Source organism: Felis catus, chromosome B2 (genome assembly GCF_018350175.1).
Source record: "Felis catus isolate Fca126 chromosome B2, F.catus_Fca126_mat1.0, whole genome shotgun sequence".
NCBI lineage: Eukaryota > Metazoa > Chordata > Mammalia > Carnivora > Felidae > Felis > Felis catus.
The window spans coordinates 56,386,570-56,407,731 of NC_058372.1; the positions used below are offsets into that span (position 1 = coordinate 56,386,570).

At 35.4% G+C, this 21,162-nt stretch overlaps 1 long non-coding RNA gene across 2 annotated transcripts in view; it reads right to left on the reverse strand.

The window, feature by feature from the left end:
- LOC109500183 overlaps positions 1–21,162 on the reverse strand; it is a 115,803-nt gene that overhangs the window by 94,448 nt on the left and 193 nt on the right. For both annotated transcript variants that reach the window (XR_006597874.1, XR_002157825.2), the window contains exon 2: positions 14,530–14,632. This is a non-coding gene — a long non-coding RNA (uncharacterized LOC109500183). The remainder of the gene's footprint in view (positions 1–14,529; positions 14,633–21,162) is intronic.

Consider the following 21,162-nt stretch of genomic DNA (forward strand, 5'->3'; position numbering starts at 1 on the left):
AGAGTTTCAAAAAGAAAGTATCTCTATCACTTTTGGCTTAATTTGTGACTGTCACAAAAACATTTTAAAAACGTAGAAAATGATGTAAATTGAACTTGTGCTAGTTTATCCATGATCTAAAGCAGAAAAAGGAAACTCTGTAGATGGGTTTGAAGGCTTCAATTCCCACAAAATAATTCTAAAAGTATGAGGACTAGATCTTGACACTAATTCATCCAGTACAGTATTATTTTCCTGAAATAATCCTCTCTGGCAACCCGTCATTGGAATCTATCAGATGGACATATATCCTCATCTATTAAATCTTTCCCATTGACATCTCCATTAAGTGATATTATTCATTCTGTTCAAAAGTGTAATTCCTTCTCCGTTGTCCTATCTACTGAGGGCTGAGATATTCATACTTACTTTGGCTCACATTTATTTTCTGCTAACTATAGGATACAGTTTTCTTGAAAGCAAATACGCTTTCCTGGCCTAATGCCTTGATGCACTGGTTTACTACTCTACAGATACTTCTTCAGCCAGGAATTGTTTGACTGCACTGTGTCCTCGGTCAGATGAAAACCTGTTCAACCTTAGTGTTGTTAATCATATAGCACCTAGGTAATAAAAAGAGCACGGTCCGGAATTAAAATTCTGACCTGATATTTATTGGATGTGTGCCCTTTGGAAAAAAATATTATCTTTTCTAAATATTTGAACTTTTGTCTGTAAATGAGTGTAAAAATATAAATAGCAAGTCTGGTATGTGAAATGGGATAGCACATGAGAATGACTAGCATACTGACTCATGGCATTATTTGGAAAGGGTTCTTTTCTTTACTTCTAAACAAGAGATACCTACATTTTTTTTCTGACCTAGTATATCTACTAGTAACTGAAAAGTTTCCTTTCACTATAAGGTGCATATATGTTTTCTAATAAAGACACTGAGTGGTTAATCATTCATATAGAACATAAATGGAATGTTATATAGAAACCTAATGGAAATTTTACTTGTAGCTTCAATCAGGTGTTAACACATTAGTATGTCTTTGTCAATTCTATATCTGTAAATGGCTGCATTAGATCAGAAGAATTTTCTTTATCCTTATCTGGTATATATTGCCACTTGTAACGTGAATGGCAAGTTTAAAAACTATAAATATCATAAAGTCAGAAACATAACTATTTATGTAACTAGCATATAACCAGCAAGTAACACAGTGCCCAGCACCTACTGGATGTTCAATAAACATATATTGAATGAATTAATAATGAATGAGTAAATGAATGAACAAAAATATCACAAATTATGGGGATTTTTCTGTGTCCATAACAAAATATCTAAACATACTTTTAAAACCATTCTTTAGACAGGTTCTCACTGCTAACTAACCACATGCCAAAAGATTGTAGTCCCTTAAACCCAGGATTAAATCACTAGTACTAAGTATTTTGTTCAATATTGCCTACTTTTTAATAAAGTACGCCAATCATAAAATATAAATGTCACTTTATGGCATGTGGTATAAAATGCTATTATTCATTTTGTCTGATATGTTAAAGATGTACGGTAAGATAACTAGCTTTATGTAAGATGTCTAAGACAAAACAAAACAAAATAGATCATTTTTATAGTTCTCAATAAACTAATTTTGGAGAAATAAGGTTTGAATTTAACTTTAATGTGATTTGGGGAAAATGAACCTATCATCACATTTGCATTTGCCGACAGGCAAATGCAAAGGGCAGTGTGTAAGCCCAACGCTACAGAGCACAGAGAAGGGTATGAGACCCAAGATAGTCAACAAGAGGGTTGGAATAGGGTTATCCAGGCAAATGTTATAGATCAGGCAAAGCTGAATTACATACAAGAATTTTTCCAGGTAGAAAACATTTCAGACAGAGGAAGCCACATATACAAAAGCAAAAATGAAAAGAAAAGCACACAGAAACAAATACAAGAGAATGTAAGACATATGAGAATTGTAAGGAGTTCAGTGTGGCTGGAGGGAAATTGAGTGATGAGCCAGACTCACAATAAGTCTGAACAGAGAAGCTAAGACATTTGGTTGCAAACAAATTAAAGAGAAGACATTGAGAATTATGAGCAAAGAATGACATATTAGATCTATATTTTAGAAAGATCACTTTGGTAATGATACAGACAATGAATTTGGTTGGTAGTGGGGATAAAACACTAGGTATAGGGAAAGTACCCTCAAAGGCTAAAAATGATGAACTTGTGTAGTAAAAGAGAAGATGAGACAGGTGAGAGGGATTAGAGTGATATTAAAAAGCTATTATCTGGAGATGAATTTGTCAAATTGAAGACAAGAAGGGGTGTCTTTTTCTTAGAGACTAAACAAAACAAAGGAATATTGTGACAAATTTGTTAACTTTGCTATTATGATTTTGAACTTGAAGGAGTTCACTGCTAGTAAATTCAATTTAACACATTCATTGAGAGTCAGAGAAAAAGCCAGAAAGTCTATCAAACATGAATGTAGTGTATGCTGTGAAACAGGCTTAAGAAAAGGGCAAAGTTTGCAGAGATGACTGAAGAATGACTGCAGCAAGCTAGGTAAGACATATAGGAATTTTCAAAGGTCACTGAGGATGCAGCTGAGGTTGAAGTCCAGATGTGCAATGGCATCGATCTACATGGCTATGCAATTCTCCAGCAGTTACTTAATCTTTTAGGTACAGTACCACCCCTACCCCATTTCTGGGGGTGATACATTTCAAGACCCGAGTGAATGCGTGAAACCAGAGATTGTTCTAAACCCTATATATCTAAACACATATATCTAAAATAAAGTTAATTTATAAATGAGGCACAGTAAGATATTAACAACAATAACTGATAATAAAATAGAACAATCATAACAATGCACTGCAGTAAAGTTATGTAAATAAGGTCTCTCTAAGTATCTTAGGGCACTGTATTCATCCTTCTCTGAATGATGTAAGATGATCAATGCCAATGATCGAAGTGAAATGAGGTGAAAGACACAGGCATCATGACAATGTTAGGCTTCTACTGACCTTCTGATGATATGTTAGAAGGAGGATCATCTGCTCTGGACTGCAGTTGACCATGGATCATTGAGACTGTGGGTAACTGAAACTGCAGAAAGTGAAACCGTGAATAAGAGGAGACTACCATACTGTATGTGTTGAAGGCAGACTATCGAGTCAATCCAGGCAGATTTTTCAAGTGAGTGCAGCAAGGTGAAGTGTGTGAGGTAGGTAGGTTTGAAGCATGAAAAAGAGCTGTGAAAGTGATCCAGGCAATGAAGGCAGGAAGAGAGGTAGGCAAGGTGGATAAACTAAGGGAAGATAACTAGGTTTATCAGAGAGAGAGCTAGTGATGGTGTAGGAGAGGTCAAATACAGAAGATAGCGATTAGAGTGCAAAATATTTGAGTGTACTCTTTCAGACATGAAGAAGTGTGAAGCCATATGGAACATTAAAGAATCAGGATACGGGGGTGCCTGGGGCTCAGTCGGTTAAGCATCCAACTTTGGCTCAGGTCATGATCTCACGGTCCGTGAGTTCGAGCCCCGCGTCAGGCTCTGTGCTGACAGCTCAGAGCCTGGAGCCTGTTTCAGATTCTGTGTCTCCCTCTCTCTCTGACCCTCCCCCATTGATGCTGTCTCTCCCTATCTCAAAAATAAATATTTAAAAAAAATTTTTTTAAATAATAAAATTAAAAAAAAGAATCAGGATATGATTCATTTATACAGGAGTGGTTAAAGTGGTTAAATAATTGTTCAGAAGGGGAAGAGAGATTCATGTGGACTGAAAAAGTCTTGGAAGTCCTGGTGGAGAAGAGAAACCTGAGCCGGAAGGATAAACTTAAAATTAACTTGGGCAGAAAAACAAACTGAGAGAATATCTCCCCCCTCCTCTTTCCCCACAGAACTGCAAGAAACAGTGGTGACAGCACATTTGCAAGACTAGAAGTTTTTGTTAAAGCAAAGGAATTCATGAGAGACAAATGGAAGAAAATGAAACAGGAAACATTGTTAAAGGCAGAATTCAAGAATTTGATTGCCAAGACAAAGAGTTTAGTCTTTGTTGCTTAGGCAGTGCTGTTAAGTTGAAGTCGTTTAGATTGATTAATAAAATATTTAACAAAAGCTGCTCAAATATTTTATCTGGCCTTTAATAAACCTATTTCTAAAAATATACAACAAAGTTGTCAATTCAAATATAAGATTTCCCTGAGTTACTCAGGAACTAATTTCACTGTCAGTTGGATTCCTTTGTGCTATTTATGTTAGACTTAGCATCAACGTGGCTTAAGGGCCAATTCATTGTTAGTAAATTGAGTACAAATTTATATTCATTATGATATTTCAATTGGAAAATTTTCCTAAGAAGATATTATCCATCTCATCCATCTAATTCTCTGGATGAATGTGCAGCTAAAGTGGTAATATTCTACAGGAATATCACATTATCTGATGGTATCTAATATAACTTTGCCAGTTGCTTTAAAGTTAAATATTTTTATTTTCTTGTTATAGATTATACCGCTATTTTGTAATATTTTACCAAGATTACATCTAATTAAAATTTATTTATAAAATAATATTTTAATTCATTTGGTAAATGATGTCTATTGAAGTTAAATATCATAAAGGTGTCATTTCTTTTGGTAAATATTGTAGTAGAAAGATATTAGATCATATTTATTATTTTGTCCTCTGTCTTAACTTAAAAGTACCAATATATCTTAATAATGTTTGAAGCAGACAAAAAACTAAAAACATAAAGATAACTTTAAATCTTTAAAATTAAAACAGAGATTCAAAACTAGGATAAATATCCACAGGGCAAAAGTAATAATTCAATAAAACTATGAAACCAACATTTTCTCAAATCACATGTAATGATATAATCAACACCAAGTAACCAAAGATTAATTACTATCATACTACTCTGAATCTAACTACACAAACATTGGGAATGCTCCAATTATACTGTATCTTAATAAGTACTTTTGCTCTTATTTTTTGTGATGAATTTGGTATTCTCTCTGTCCTCAATTACTTTATACACTAATTGGATAATTTTGTCAACTTGAGTTAAAACAAAAATATTAGACAGAAATCTAGGTATAGTATGAGAAGCATATTAAGTAATTTCTAATAGCACTGACGGCACTACTTTTTTCTAGGAGAATGGGCACCATATAAAAAGGGGGAAAGGTGAGTTTTCTGAAGAAGAATTAGAAAATATGTCTTTCATTTTGCCTTATTTGGAGAAATTTCATATTAGGTAAGTACAAGTATATACCCTTGAATTCCCTTTGCTAGAGAAGGGGAACATTGACTTTCTGCTGTCCATGACTTCCAAATTAGCTAGAGTAATTAGGATAAGGGGGAAACGGTTAATAAAAAAAATTCTTACCCATCTGAATAATTTCACTTTAATTCCAGGCATATGGATGGGGTGGGATTTAATACTGAACATCCAGTGTGACCCCAAATGCCCATCCTAGTTAATCATTCCTGGTCCCAGAGAAAAACTACTTCATAATCTGAGCATTCTACTACAGGAATTTCTAGAGTTAGTGGATTCTTCTGTGTTTGAAATTATCCTCATTCGACCCCAGAGCTTCTGTTTGGGAGTGACAAGGTGGGAGAAGTTGTTCAGAGAAGAGTTAGAAAGATGTCATGGAAGATGATCAGTTAGCAGCAAATCTAGGTTTTGCGAAGCATGAAACTCCTATGATTTCCCATACTCTATTTAAGCAAAAGAACACATTAGGCACACGACTAAATATTTATTTACAATGAAAAAGAAGTCACAAATATAACAAATTTTAAAACTCATATGCATCAAAATCATTACAAAATTTAGAAAAAAGTTTAGTTTTAATATTTAACTGCCTAACCCATCCTATTAATCACACCTAATTTTTCTACATTTTGTTGGCTGCAAACTCTGATAGCTTGTTTGTAAGGCAACAAGTTGAGAGAATAAAAAAAATAATTTTTCTCTAGCATAATGGGTCAAAACTTGTTGATTATTGATAGTTTAGAAAGTTACTTTAGCTTTACAGGTCATTATCAACTATATTAGGTAAAGATTTAGAATTGTCATCAAAATTACTTTTGCACATGATTCAGAAGGTGTTCTGAAGATCCACTCCAGCTCCAAGCATTTCAAACTTGCTTCTCTTCTACTGCCTACATAATGAAAATAAGCATCTTTCTCTTGTAACGGACATAGATTATAATCATTTATACCTTTAGAAGAGAAAAAAAATTAAATGTTTACTTATTTATTCTGTGAAATACAGAGAGAAAGAGAGAGAGTCCCAAACAGGCTCTGCATTGTTAGCAGGGAACCAAACGTGGGGCACAAACTCACAAACCATGAGATCATGACCTGACCCAAAGTCAAGACTCAGATGCTCAACTGACTGTGAGCCACCAAGAAGCCACAGAAAAGTAAAATTTTTATCAATTACCTAGTACAGTAGGCTATTAATTGAATTTTTTCAAAATAATATCACTTTTAAATAATTAAGACCAACAGAACTGGGTTTTCAAACTAATGTTTTGAATGAAGAATAAACAAACTTTAAGAAATGTTTTTTCTATTTATTTATCACAGGAAAATGAGAAAAACTAAAGGCAATATATACTAATCTTTGATTTAATTGAGGGAAAACATCCATGGACCAAACTGTATATTCTTAATGTATGTTGAAAAGAAGCAGAATATAGCACCACAAAATATGCCATTTTGACATATTGATTATCTTTTTTCCTTTATTTTAAAAAATTTAATGTTTATTTATTTATAATATATATATTTATATATAATATACAGAGAGAGAGGGAGACAGAATCTGAAACAGGCTCCATGCTCTGAGCTGTCAGCACAGAGCCTGATGTGGGGCTCACACTCACAAACCATGAGATCATGACCTGAGCCAAAGTCAGACGCTTAACCAACTGACCTACCCAAGCACCCCAACATATTGATTGCTTTGAATTAAAGTTAGCTAAGAAATGGCCAGTACAAGAAGGACACTCTGACCCTCCTTTCTCCCTTGAAAACAGAAAATAAATCTCCTTGTGAAAAGTATCCTTTCTGTACCAGCAGGACGGAAGGCATCCTTATCATCAGAAATATGAAATGTAGGGCTGAAAAAACTGGATAAATAAAACTTGTTACTTCCTCACTAATTACTTCCCCAAGCCCAAATTTCTTTGTCTTATCAATTCTTCACAAATATATAGTTTCTTTGTGTAAAAAGTATAAGATGTGCCTGCTTTGTTCACTTCTTTGTCTCATATTTTTCTGGGGTTCTGTAAATACAAAATTAAAAATTTCTTTTCATTCTCTTAATCTGTTTTATATTAATTTATTAGAGCAGCCAAAGGAAAGTTTTCCACCCCATAATATCTTAGACTTCAGAGTACTTAACGCACTGCTATTGCTAACATAGAATGAGAATAATTTCATTTCAGACACTCAATATTGAAATGTATCAAATAGTATCTTAAGACATACTCCTTAAATTGTCTTCATTTTGACAATTTAATGAATGAATTAGATGAATTCATTGAATTAGATGAATTTCCTCTTTCTCAGCAAACAAAAAAAAAGTGTTTTTCTCCATGTCATCTATATAAATTTATTATATCAGATGAAAAATAATTGAAAACATTTGGCTCTATTGGATTACTGTATTTAAAAAAAAATTTTTAAAGTTTATCTATTTTTGAGACAGAGGGAGAGCATGAACAGGGGAGGGACAGAGAGAGAAGGAGACACAGAATCTGAAATGGGCTCCAGGCTCTGAGCTGTCAGCACAGAGACTGATGTGGGGCTCAAACTCACAAACCATGAGATCATGACCTGAGCCGAAGTCGGCCGCTTAACCGACTGAGCCACCCAGGCGCCCCTGGATTACTGTATTTAAAAAAGAGAAAGTTATCATTAACTTTACTAAATTTAAATTATTGCCTTGTTAGTAGCAAAGCTTTCTTTAACATATAAATAACCTCAAGACAGACTGAAATTCATGTTCTGTTAGAAGCACATTTGGTAGCTAGGTTATCCTTAGATGTAATGAAAATACATACTTTGCAAGGGATAGGTCGTACTACTGTAAAGAAAGGAATGCTTAGAGCCTCTTTAGCAGGCTGGTAGGGATGATGAGGACCAAAAATTAAAACTAGGGTAATAAGCCTTGCCGAGTGCAAATGGTAAATAATAGGATGTAAAGCTAAATTACAATCTCAATCTGGATGCCTAGTAACAAAAAATATCTAAATGAGTCAGCTATAGTAATGGACACAGAGTAGCAGCCTATGGTAATCTTTACTATAAAATTTAAAGTAATTGGGCTTTGGGGATCCTAGATGGCTGAGTCAGTTAAGCATCTGACTTTTGGTTTCGGCTTAGGTCATGATCTCACGATTCGTGAGATCAAGCCCCTGTTTGGGATTCTCTCTTCTTTCCCTACCCCTCCCTCTCATATTCTCTCTCTCTCTCTCTCTCTCTCTCTCTCTCTCTCTCTCTCTCTTTCTCTCAATAGATAAATAAACATTAAAATAATTACAGCAATTGGGTTTTTTAGTTTTTAATTGTCCTTCCAAATCCATTCTCTCCCTTTCCTCGTTTTGCTATGCACAAGAGATGACTTCTATAAGCTGTATCACTCGGGCTCCATTCCCCTCTGTCTTCTCATGGGGAATGCCCAATAGAAAGCACCAACAGGAGATGGACATGTGGAAGTAGAGATAGTTTGGAGTTTCTTTAACTCTCTCCGTGTATCTGAATTGTGTTGTCTGAGAGGAAAAGACCAGTGGAGGATCAGTGATTAAAGATGCAGGAGAGAGAGGAAATAATACTGTAGGATCTACAGATGCATCCCATTGGATGGTCCCATTTCCAGGGCTTTTAGTTTTCTATAGGTTCCATTAAACAATTTCTTCTCTCACTCCTTTTGTTTCATATTGTAATGGCTTCCTAATATTCTCATTCCAGTGTCCTTACATTTATTAAAATTGGTTGTTTCTTAAAACTCTCCATACATTCATTATACTGTCCTCAGTTAATATCCTAGTTAATACCCTAGGATTAAGGGCACACTAGAATGTGCCATCTATCTCCTGCCAGAACCCTGCCTGAAACTTGGCAATCTGCCTGGTTTGAAGAGCCCAGATGCACCCAAGGGTGATTGAGCAGAGACTGACTTCTGGAGTAGAGTGAAGGGTACAGTGGTCTTATTCCCTAACAAAAACATTTAACTGGAGAAAATTATAAAACAAAAATAAAACAATTTGAAGTCTTTGAAATTTGAAAAAAAAAAAGGACATTCAGATCATTAAGGAAAGATAAAAAATTATCTCTATATCCCTATATGTAAGTGACACAATTTCATATACAGAAAATCTGAAGGTATCCCCTAAAAAATTATTGGCCCTAATAAATGAGTCCAAAAAGGTAGCAGAATAAAGGATCAATATACAATCAATTGCATCTGTATGCACTGGAAATGAACATTACAACTATAATATTTTTAAAACTGCTGTAACAATATCAAAAAAAGGATAAAATACACGTAAATCTAACAAAAGAAGTGCAAAACTTGTACAATGAAAATTTGGAAGAGATTTAAAAAGATGTAAATATATGGAAAGATACAAGCTCATGGATCAAAAAAATTGTGAAAATGGCAATATTCTCCAAACTTATCTACAAATTAAACATGAGCCCCATCAAAAATTAGTAAAATTTCCCAGGTGTTAGCAAAGTATTGTGGAAATCCAAGGTATTCAGAACAGACAAAACAACTTTAATAAAGAAAAATAAAGTTAGAGTATTAACACTTTCCAATTTCAAAATTTATTACAAAGTTGCTGTAATCATTACAATGTTGTACTGGCATAAAGATAAATCTATAGATCAATGGAACAGAAATAAGCTCAGATATTTATGGTTTGGTTTTTGAAAAGGTGTCAATGAAGAAAGGAATAGTCCTTTCAATAAATGGTACTGAGAAACCAGATATCAACATACAAAGATGAAGTTGTACCCCTACTCCACACCATATACACGTATTTACTCAAAATTAGTCATAGACATAAATATAAGAGCCAAAATGTTAAAACTCTTAGAAGAAAACTTAGGGGTAAATATCTTCATGAACATACTTTCCTAGATATGGCATCAAAAGCATAAGCGATAATATATACCCAAAAAAACTGAAATCAGGATCTTGAAGAGATATCTATTTGTACCCTCATGTTCACTGCAGCATTATTCACAATAGCCAAGATATGGAAACAACCCAAATATCCTTACAGACGAATGGATAAAGAAAATGTGGGATACACATATGATGGAAATTATTCTGCCTTAAAAAAGGGAAATCCTGCCTTTTTGATAATATAAATGAACCTAGAGGACATTAAGTGAAATGACCCAATCACAGGAGAATAAATACAATGTGATTTCACTTATGTGAGGTATCTAAAAAGGCCAAACTCATAGAAGCAGAAAAGAGGATGGCAGCTGCCAGTGGCTGAAAGGAAGGAGAAATAGGAAATTATTTTCAGTGGGTACAAGGTTTCTGTTATGCAAGATGAGCAAGTTCTACAGATTTGCTATACAACACAGTACCTGTAATTAATAATACAATAATTTGCACTTTAAAATATGTTGACAGGATAGATCTCATGTGAAGTGTTCCAAAAGAAAGAAAGAAAGAAAAAAAAAAAAAGAAAGAAAGATCCACAAAAGAACAGAAGGAAATTGCTAGAGGTGAAAGATGTGTTTATTATCTTGGTTGTGGTGATAGTACCACAAATATATGCGTATGTCCAAACTCATCAAGAGCGTACATTAAATGTGTGCATTTTTAATATCAATCACACCTCAATAAAACTAAAAATAAGTGATTAGGACTAATGAAAAGAAAACCCATGCAATGGGAGAAAATATTTTCAATTCAAATATTCATAACAGACTGTATCCAAAATATAGAAAAAATCCTTATATCTCAGTAAAAATTCAAATCACCCAATAAAATATGGACAAAGGATTTGAATCAATATTACTCCAAAGAATTTATACAAATATATACAAATGAAAAAGCACATGAAAAGATGCTAAACATCTTTAGGCAACAGGGAAATGCAAATCAAAACGCAGTGAGATGCCATTCTATATCCATTTAGATGGCAATAATAAGAAAGACTTATAATAATACTTCTTGGTGAAAATCTGGATAAACTAGAATCCTCATTCACTTGTGCGAATGTAAAAAACTACAGCCACTTTGGAAAAAAAATCTTGGCATTTCCTCAAATTTTGGTACATAACTATCAGGTGACCAAGTAATTCCACTTCTAGGTATTTACCCAAGAGAAATAAAAGCATATGTTCATACAAAGATTTGTACACCAATATTTACAGCAACATCACTCACAATAATCGAAATCACCAGGGATCCTGGGTGACTCAGTCTGTTGAGCGTCCAACTCTTGATTTCATGAGTTTCAGCCCAGCATAGGACTCTGTGCTGACATCACAGAGCCTGCTTGGGTTTCTATGTCTCCCTCTTTTCCTGCCCCTCACCTGCTCGTTCTCTATCTCTCTGCCTCAAAATAAATAAAGAAACATTTAAAAAAAATCACCTAAAACTTTCCATAGAAGTTCTCTTCTCTTGAATCAGTGCTGACCCTATGAACTGCTTTAATCAATATGGTATGGGGCTAAGTAATGCTCAGCTAATTCTGAATCTAAAGCTTAAAAGGCCGAGAAGCCTCTACTTTTATGCTCTTGGGACCCACTGCCATGATATGAAGTGGGATTAGAACCAGGCAGCCCCAGCTGAGCTCCCAGCCAATAGCCAACATCAAATGTCAGCTTACATGAGTGAGCAACCTTGGTTGGACATCTGGGCCCAGGAGAGCTTCCTGATGACTGCTGCTCCAGATTGCGGAGCAGAAGACTTCCCAATCAAGTCCATTCAATTCATAGGATCACGGCATATAATAAAATGGTTGCTGCTTTAATTTACTAAGATTTAGGGTGTCAAACAGATACTTAAAATAGGGAGTTTGGCATATCTCAGACCTACTTGGTAGTGGGGATGAGGAGGGTCCTAGCTCATTCCATGTTCTGTGTTCTGCTCAAATATGAAACAGATAAGTTTGCAGTTGATAAAGAAGTTGGTTACTGGTTATCTATTCAATAATATACGGCATGTACCTTTGGGTTCTAAATGAAAATATTCAGGTAATTATTGAAAAGGTTCAAAATCCATGTTTCTTTTTGATAAAAATAAGAAAAATATCAGGTATACCTTTATTCACTTAGTTAAAAAAATCTATGAAATTCTTGTTTTGTCCTGGGCAATGTGCTAAGAACAGAATACAAATTTGAACTAAAAAGGACAATGTCATTGACTACACAGAGCTCCTGGCTTTGAAGGTTTTGATAATCCTTATGAGCTGTGTTGTGCCCTGATTTTGGTAGAAAATAGCACGGGAGATGGAAAGGATGGGTTTGAGAGATGTGTAACTTGGAGATGATATAAAAGTTTCTGTTTAACTAGATCTGGCATGAGGGATAGAAGGAGAAATCAAGGTTAGCTCTTGGGTTTTCAGCTGGGAAAAGTAGTAGAATTGGAAGTGAGTTGATTTTTTCTGTTTTGTTGACTTTAGGATTTCCTTAGGATAGCTAAGGGAGATATTTAGAATGAAGCTGGAAGTATAAGCCTGAAGCTTAGAAAAGAAACATGGGCTAGAATTACAATTTGCAGTCATAAGAATATACATGTGCACAAATCTATGGGAAAAGCTGTTTGTTCAGATATTTCAAGGAAGACAAGATGGTTTGAAAGAGAAACATGGACATTTTAAGACCTGGCAGAGGAAGAAAGACCACTTAAGAGGATAAGGAGTGGACAGGAGATGAACTGGAGAAATATTACATTACAAACTGTCAAATGCATCTGAGAGAATATATGAGATAAGGACTATAAAATACCAATTGGATTTATAAATTATTCAATTATTGGTGACTGGAAAAAGTCAATTCCATAGCATAGCATGACTTCTATGAGGAAGCAAATACATTGAGCATAGAAAATACTTTCAAGATGTTTGGTTTAAATATTTATTACTTTTTAAAATTTGTTTTGAAAGAGAGTGTGCACACATGAGCAGAGGAGGGGCGGAAAGAGAGAGAGAGAGAGAGAGAGAGAGAGAGAGAGAGAGAGAGAGAATCCCAGGCAGGCTTTGAGCTGTCAGCACAGAGCCCAACACAGGGCTCTGTCTCAATAACTGCAAGACCATGACCTGAGCCGAAATCAAGAGTTGGATGTTTAATTGATTGTGCCACCCAGGTGCCCCTTAAGATGTTTGGTTTAGAGGGAAAGCAATAAACAGGGGAATAGAGCTGTGGTGTAAAGGGGTAGTAGGTAGGGAAGGTGGATGTTTTCTGCCAACATGCCTGTAATAAGACTTTGCATTATCTCTACAGAATTGTAAACAATAATAAATTGACTAAATAAACACCTGTCTGTGTTTATTATCACCATGCATAGGCAATTCAATGATAAAATATTCTTCTTAGAGCAGATAACACATCTTTATCATTTCCTCCTTAAATCACTTCATAGCAAAAGAGAATAGGGGTCAAAGAAAGATTTATGATCTATTTGTTTATTGTTTTAAGAGAAATAGTTGTGCACATTTAGATAGCCATAGCATTTCTCCCAGTTTAATTAAACTTTAGGCAGGTTTCTTCCACCTCTAGGCCTCTCTTTTCTTAGAGAATTTACTTAAAAAAAGTTATACCTACAAATTCTTTCTCTGTACCCTTTGACATATAAATCTTTCAAAAAGCCTCTTGCTAGTTTTATAAACATGGGCCTTCTTTTCTTTTCTTTTCTTTTTTTTTCTTCTCTTCTTTCTTTTCTTTTTTTCTTTTCTTTTCTCTTTTCTTATTTATTTATTTATTTATTTATTTATTTATTTATTTATTTATTTTTATTTATTTATTTAGAGATAGAGAGGATGTAAGTGGTGGAAGGGTAGAAGGGGAGGGAGAATCCCAAGCAGGCACATGGTTGTCAGCACAGAGCCTGATGTGGGACTCAAACTCACAAAAAACTGTGAGATTATGACTTGAGCCAAAATCAAAACCTGGACTCTTAACCATCTGAGCCACCCAGGCACCTCTGGACTGGTTTTCTCAAGAACCTGGGAATGTTCTTAAGAATGTAATCATCAAAGAAGGTAGCACCCTATCTCCCAGTGTCTGCTGAAGGGTCTATCTGATGGGCACTGCTTCAAGTTGTAAAAGTACCTCCTGTTGTGAAGGTATCAAAAAGTTCTTCCTTTGGGTAAGGTCAATCAGAAACCCCAATGGCCTACGATCCCTCCACTCCAGTTACTAGAAACTATGGTACCTTTTTTTTTTTTTTTTTTCAGCAGAGTTAACTGTGTTCTGCTCTCTGTCCTCTATTTTGATAGCCTTGAATAAAGTTTTTCTTACCTGTTTAACTTTGTGGGTGCAATTTTTACTTTGACGGTCAGGTAGGAATAAGTAGAATTTGTAGATTCAGGTGAGTGAAGAGATAATCAATAGAACAGAGTTTCTGAAAAAAAAATAAGAAGATGAAAGATTTGATTTAGCCTAGAGCACAGCCATCTCATGGCTCATAATCTACACAATATTCTTCCAAATGACACCAGACTGAAGTGTATTGGCTTTCTGTTTGGGAGTGGGTAATGACACTCTTATTCTTTGACAAGAAAGTGACTATTTTGACATCTTTATGCTGGATATCTAAAATTAACCAACAGTACATACTGGGTATGTATAAGATTTTCAGTCACAAGTTTTACTGTCACCCTAAATCTCTTCAAGGTTTAAGTTAGACAATAACTGAAAGGAAACACTAATTGATTGTTTCTCTTCTTACCTCTCACTCTTAGCTCAATTATTTTTGCATACTTCACAGCATTTTTTACATAGGCATACTTGGTATTCATTTCATTGAATTGAATTCCTACTTGTAGTTGAAATATCATGAAGTGAAGTACCAATACCATTTTGTCTCTGAATAGCAAAGAAACTCATTGAATTCAGATTTAATGTCATGTTTTTTATTCTTTAATAATAGTCAATAAAAGACTTGTTCATTTACACATCTGCTCAATAAAAGGAGGAATTTTTTAATAATTAGGCTTTCCAACAATCCAAATAATGGGATTGTTTGCCTTTATTTTCTTTCTTTCTTTTTAAATATAATTTATTGTCAAACTGACTAACATACAGTGTATAGAGCGTGCTCTTGGTTTTGGGGGTAGATTCCCGTGATTCATCACTTACATGCAATACCCAGTGCTCATCCCAACAAGTGCCCTCCTCAATGCCCATCATCCATTTTCCCCTCCCCCTGCCATCTACCCTCAGTTCGTTCTCTGTATTTAAGAGTCTCTTATGGTTTGCCTCCCTCCCTCTGTAACTATTTTTTCCCCTTCCGTTCCCCCATGGTCTTCCGTTAAGTTTCTCAAGTTCCACTTATGAGTGAAAACATATATGTCTTTCTCTGACTTATTTCACTTAACATAATACCCTCCAGTTCTATCCATGTTGCTGCAAATGGCAGGATTTCATTCTTTCTCATTGCCGTTGTAAATATAAACCACATCTTCTTTATCCATTCATCAGTTGATAGGCATTTAGGGTTTTTCCATACTTTGCCTATTGTTGAAAGCATTGCTATAAACATTGGGGTCCATATGCCCCTATGAATCAGCAATCCTATATCCTTTAGATAAATTCCTAGTAGTGCTATTGCTGGGTCATACGGTAGTTTTATCTTTAATTTTTTGAGAAACCTCCACACTGTTTTCCAGAGTGGCTGCACAAGTTTGCATTCCCACCAACAGTGCAAGAGGGTTCCCGTTTCTCCACATCCTTGCCAGCATCTCGCCTTGCCTCTTGTTTCCTGCATTGTTAATTTTAGCCACTCTGACCGGTGTGAGGGGGTATCTCAGTGTGGTTTTGATTTGTATTTCCCTGATGATGAGTGACATTGAGCATCTTTTCGTGTGTCTTTTGGCCATCTAGCTATCTTCTTTGGAAACGTGTCTCTTCAAGTCTTCTGTCCATTTCTTCACTGGAGTATTTGTTTTTAGGGTGTTGAGTTGGGTAAGTTCTTTATAGAATTTAGATGCTAACGCTTTATCCGATATGTCATTTGCAAATATCTTTTCCCATTTTGTCAGTTGCCTTTTAGTTTTGTTGATGGTTTCCTTTGCAGTGCAGAAGTTTTTATCTTGATGAAGTCCCAATAGTTCATTTTTGCTTTTAATTGCCTTGCCTTTGGAGACATGTCGAGCAAGAAATTGCTGAGGTCAAAGAGGTTTTTTCCTGCTTTCTTCTCTAGGGTTTTGATGGCTTCCTGTCTCACATTCAGGTCCTTCATCCATTGTGAGTTTATTTTTGTGAATGGTGTAGGAAAATGGTACAGTTTCATTCTTCTGCATGTTGCTGTCCAGTTCTCCCAGCACCTTTTGTTAAAGAGACTGTCTTTTTTCCCATTGGATACTCTTTCCTGCTTTGTCAAAGTTTAGTTGGCCATACATTTGTAGGTCCAATTCTGGGGTCTCTATTCTACTCCATTGGTCTATGTGTCTGTTTTGTGCCAATACCACACTGTCTTGATGATTACAGGTTTGTAGTAGAGGCTAAATTCTGGAATTGTGATGCCTCCTGCTTTGGTTTTCTGCTTCAATATTACTTTGGCTATTCGGGGTCTTTTGTGGTTCCACACAAATTTTAGGATTGTTTGATCTAGCTTTGGGAAGAATGCCGGTGCAATTTTGATTGGGATTGCATTGAATGTGTAGATTGCTTTGGGTAGTATTGACATTTTAACAATATTTATTCTTCCAATCCATAAGCATGGAAAGTTTTTCTGTTTCTTTGTGTCTTCTTCAATTTCTTTCACAAGTTTTCTATAGTTCTCAGCATACAGATCTTTTAAATCCTTGGTTAAGTTTATTCCTAGGTATTTTATGATTCTTGGTGCAATTGTAAATGGGATCAATTTCTAGATTTCTCTTTCTGTTGCTTAATTACTGGTGTATAGAAATTCAACCAATCTGTACATTGATTTTGTATACTGTGACTTTGCTGAATTTATGTACCAGTTCTAGCAGCTTTTTGGTGGAGTCTTTTGGGTTTTTCATGTAGAGTATCATGTCGTCTGCAAAAGTGAAAGTGTGACTTCTTCTTTGCCAATTGTGATGTCTTTGATTTCATTTTGTTGCCTGATTGCTGATGCTAGGACTTTCAATGCTATGTTAAACAACTGTGGTGAGAGTGGACATCCCTGTCGTGTTCCTGATCTCAGGGGGAAAGCTCTCACTTTTTCCCCATTGAGGATTATTTAGCTGTGGGCTTTTCATACATGGCTTTTATGATGTTTAGGTATGTTCCTTCTATCCTGACTTTCTTGAGGGTTTTCATTAAGAAAGGATGCTGTATTTTGTCAAATGCTTTTTCTGCATCAATTGACAGGATCATATGGTTATTATCCTTTATTTTATTAATGTGATGTATCACATTGATTGATTTTCAAATATTAAACCAGCCCTGCAGCCCAGGAATGAATCTCACTTGATCATGGTGAATATTTTTTTTATATGCTGTTGAATTTGATTTGCTAGTATCTTATTGAGAATTTTTGCATCCATGTTTGCCTGTAATTCTCCTTTATGGTGTGGTCTCTGTCTGGTTTGAGAATCAAGGTAGTACTGGCTTCATAAAATGAGTCTGGAAGCTTTCCTTCCATTTCTATTTTTTGGGGAACAGCTTGAGAAGGATAGGTAGGTATTAACTCTGCTTTAAATGTTTGGTAGAATTCCCCAGGGAAGCCATCTATCTGGTCCAGGACTCTTATTTGTTGGGAGATTTTTGATAACTGATTCAATTTCTTCACTAGCTATGGGTCTGTTCAAATTTTCTATTTCTTCCCGTTTGAGTTTTCATAGTGTGTGCATGTCTAGGAATTTGTCCATTTCTTCCAAGTTGTCCAGTTTGTTGGCATATAATTTTTCATAGTATTGTTTGTGTTCTGAGGGGTTGGTTGTGATAAGTCCAATTTAATTCATGATTTTATATATTTGGGTCCTTTCTCTTTTGTTTTTGAGAAGTTTGACTAGGGGTTTATCAATTTTGTTTGTTTTTTGAAAAAAAAAGCTCTTAGTTTCATTGATCTATTCTGTTTTTTTTTTTTTAATTCTATATTGTTTATTTCTCTAATCTTTATTGTTTCTCTTCTTCTGATGGCCTGGGGTTTCTTTGCTGTTCTGCTTCTAGGTCCTTTAGGTGTGCTGTTAGATTCTGTGATTTTTCTTGTTTCTTGAGATAGGCCTGGATTGCAATGTATTTTCCTCTTAGGACTGCCTTTGTTACATCCCAAAGGGTTTGGACTTTCAGGTTTTCATTTTCATTTGTTTCCATATATTTTTTAATTGAATTGAATTGATTTTTAATTTTTGGTTGACCCATTCATTCTTTAGTAGGATGTTCTTTAACCTCCATGCATTTGGAGGTTTTCCAAACTTTTTCCTATGATTGATTTCAAGTTTCATAGCATTGTGATCTGAAAATGTACATGGTATGATCTCAATTATTTTATATTAATTGAGGGCTGTTTTGTGACCCTGTAGGTGATCTATCTTGGAGAATGCTCCATAAAAACTCAAGAAAAATATGTTTTCTGCTGCTTTTAGATGAAAAGTTCTGAATATATCTGTCAAATCCATCTGGTCCAGTGTATCATTCAGGGCCATTGTTTTGGGTTTTTTAAAATTTTTTATTGATTTTCTGCCTAGATGATCTATCCATTGTTGTAAGTGGAGTAGTTATAGTCACCTGCAATTACTTCATTCTTATCAATAAGAATGCTTATGTTTGTTATTGTTTTATGTATTTGGGTGCTCCTAAACTGAGTGCATAAACACTCATAGTTGTTAGCTCTTCTTGATGGATAGATCCCATAATTATGACATATGATATAATGCCCTTCCTCATCACTTATTAAAGCCTGTAGTTTAAAATCTAGTTTGTCCGATAGAAGTATGGCTACTCCAGCTTTCTTTTGACTTCCAGTAACATGATACATGGGTCTTCATCCCCTCACTTGCAATCTGAAGGTGTCCTCAGGTCTAAAATAGGTCTCTCTCTTTTTTTTAACTTGTAACATTTATTTATTTTTGAGAGAGAGCATGAGCAGAGGAGGGGCAGAGAGAGAAGAAGACACAGAATCTGAAGCAGGCTCCAGGCTCTGCGCTGACAGGCTTATAGCAGTGAGCCTGATGTGGGGCTCGAACCCACAAACTGTGAGATTATGACCTGAGCTGAAGTCAAACGCTCAACTGACTGAGCCACCCAGGGGCCCTTTGTAGACAGCAAATAGAGGGGTCTTGTTTTTTTTAATCCATTCTGATACCCTATGTCTTTTGATTGGAGCATTTAGTCCATTTACATTCAATGTTATTATTGAAAGATATGGATTTAGTGCCATTGTACTATCTGTAGGTTTCGTGCTTGTAGTGATGTCGCTGGTCCTTAGTAGTTTTTCCAACATTCCACTCACAGTCTCCCTTAGGATCTCTTGTAGGGCTGGTTTAGTGGTGATGAACTCCTTCTGTTTTTGTTTGTCTGGGAAAGCCTTTATTGCTCCTTCTATTCTGAATGACATTCTTGCTGGATAAAGGATTCTTGGCTGCATATTTTTCCAATTCAGAACATTGAATATTTTCTGCCACTCCTTTCTGGCCTGCCAAGTTTTAGTAGATAGGTCTGCTACTACCCTTAGCTCTTTCAGAAATCTCTCTTTATCTTTGTATTTTGCCAGCTTCACTATGATATATCATGCAGAAGATTGATTCTTATTACATCTGAAAGGTGTTCTCTGTGCCTGCTGGGTTTCAGTGTCTGTTTCCTTCCCCAGATTGGGGAAGTCTCAGCTATTATTTGTTCAAGTACACCTTCTGTCCCTTTCTCTCTCTCCTCTGCTTCTGGAACTCCTATGATATGGGTATTATTACATTTCATTGAATCATTTAGTTCTCTAATTCTCCCCTCGTGGTCTAGAATATTTTTATTTCTCTTTTTTCTCAGCTTCATCATTTACCAAAATTTTAACTTCTATTTCACTTATTCTCCCCTCTGCCGCTTCCATCTTCATTGTCACTGCATCTAGTTTATTTCCCACCTCATTCACAACATTTCTTAATTCCTCATGACCAGTTTTTAGTTTCTTGATCTCTGAAACAATAGATTCTCTCCTGTCTTCTATGCTTTTTTCAAGCCCAGTGATTAATCTTATGACTATTTTTATAAATTCTTGATCAGATATACTGTTTATATCTGTTTTGAGCAATTCTTTAGCTGTCATTTCTTCCTAGAATTTCTTTTGAGGAGAATTCTTCCATTTCATCATTTGGCGAGTTTTCTGTCCCTTATGTGTTTTAAAAGCTTGTGATGTGTCCTGCACCTGCGAGCACTACTGTATTAAAGAGCAGTAATACACTGCCCAGGGCCTGGCACCTTCAGGAGGTGCTCTCGGTTGTTGTGATTCCGGTTGCTTTAACTCCCTACTTGTAGTGATGTTTTGGACCCTCCACCAAATGTGCTTTGATTTGTTCGTTGAAGTAGCTCTGGAAAAAAAAAATTAAAAAAAAACAAAAAAACGAGGGGGGCAGTGGTGGTGGAAGAGGCCTTATCCCATACAAAGAGAGAAATGACAGGGGCAGGGAAAAAGAAAAGAAAAGAAAATTGACCAGGCAGAAAAACTATATGGCTTAATCCAGAGAGAGAGAGAGAGAGAGAGAGAGGAAAATAAAGGAGATATAGAACAGGTATAAAGAGAATAAATATGTCTGTTTAAACAAATCAACAACCAGAATAACCAGACTAAAGGAAAGAAGAAATAAGAAGGAGAAAAGGAAGAGGGAAAAAATATACCTATATGCACATTTTATGTATGTATAAAATAAGAATTCTCCAAGAATTAACCAACGGCAGTGCTGGTCTGGAGGAGGGGCTGTCTGGTTGGTCAGCCTCTATCTCCAGAAGCTACCAGGTACCAAACATGGAGGGGTA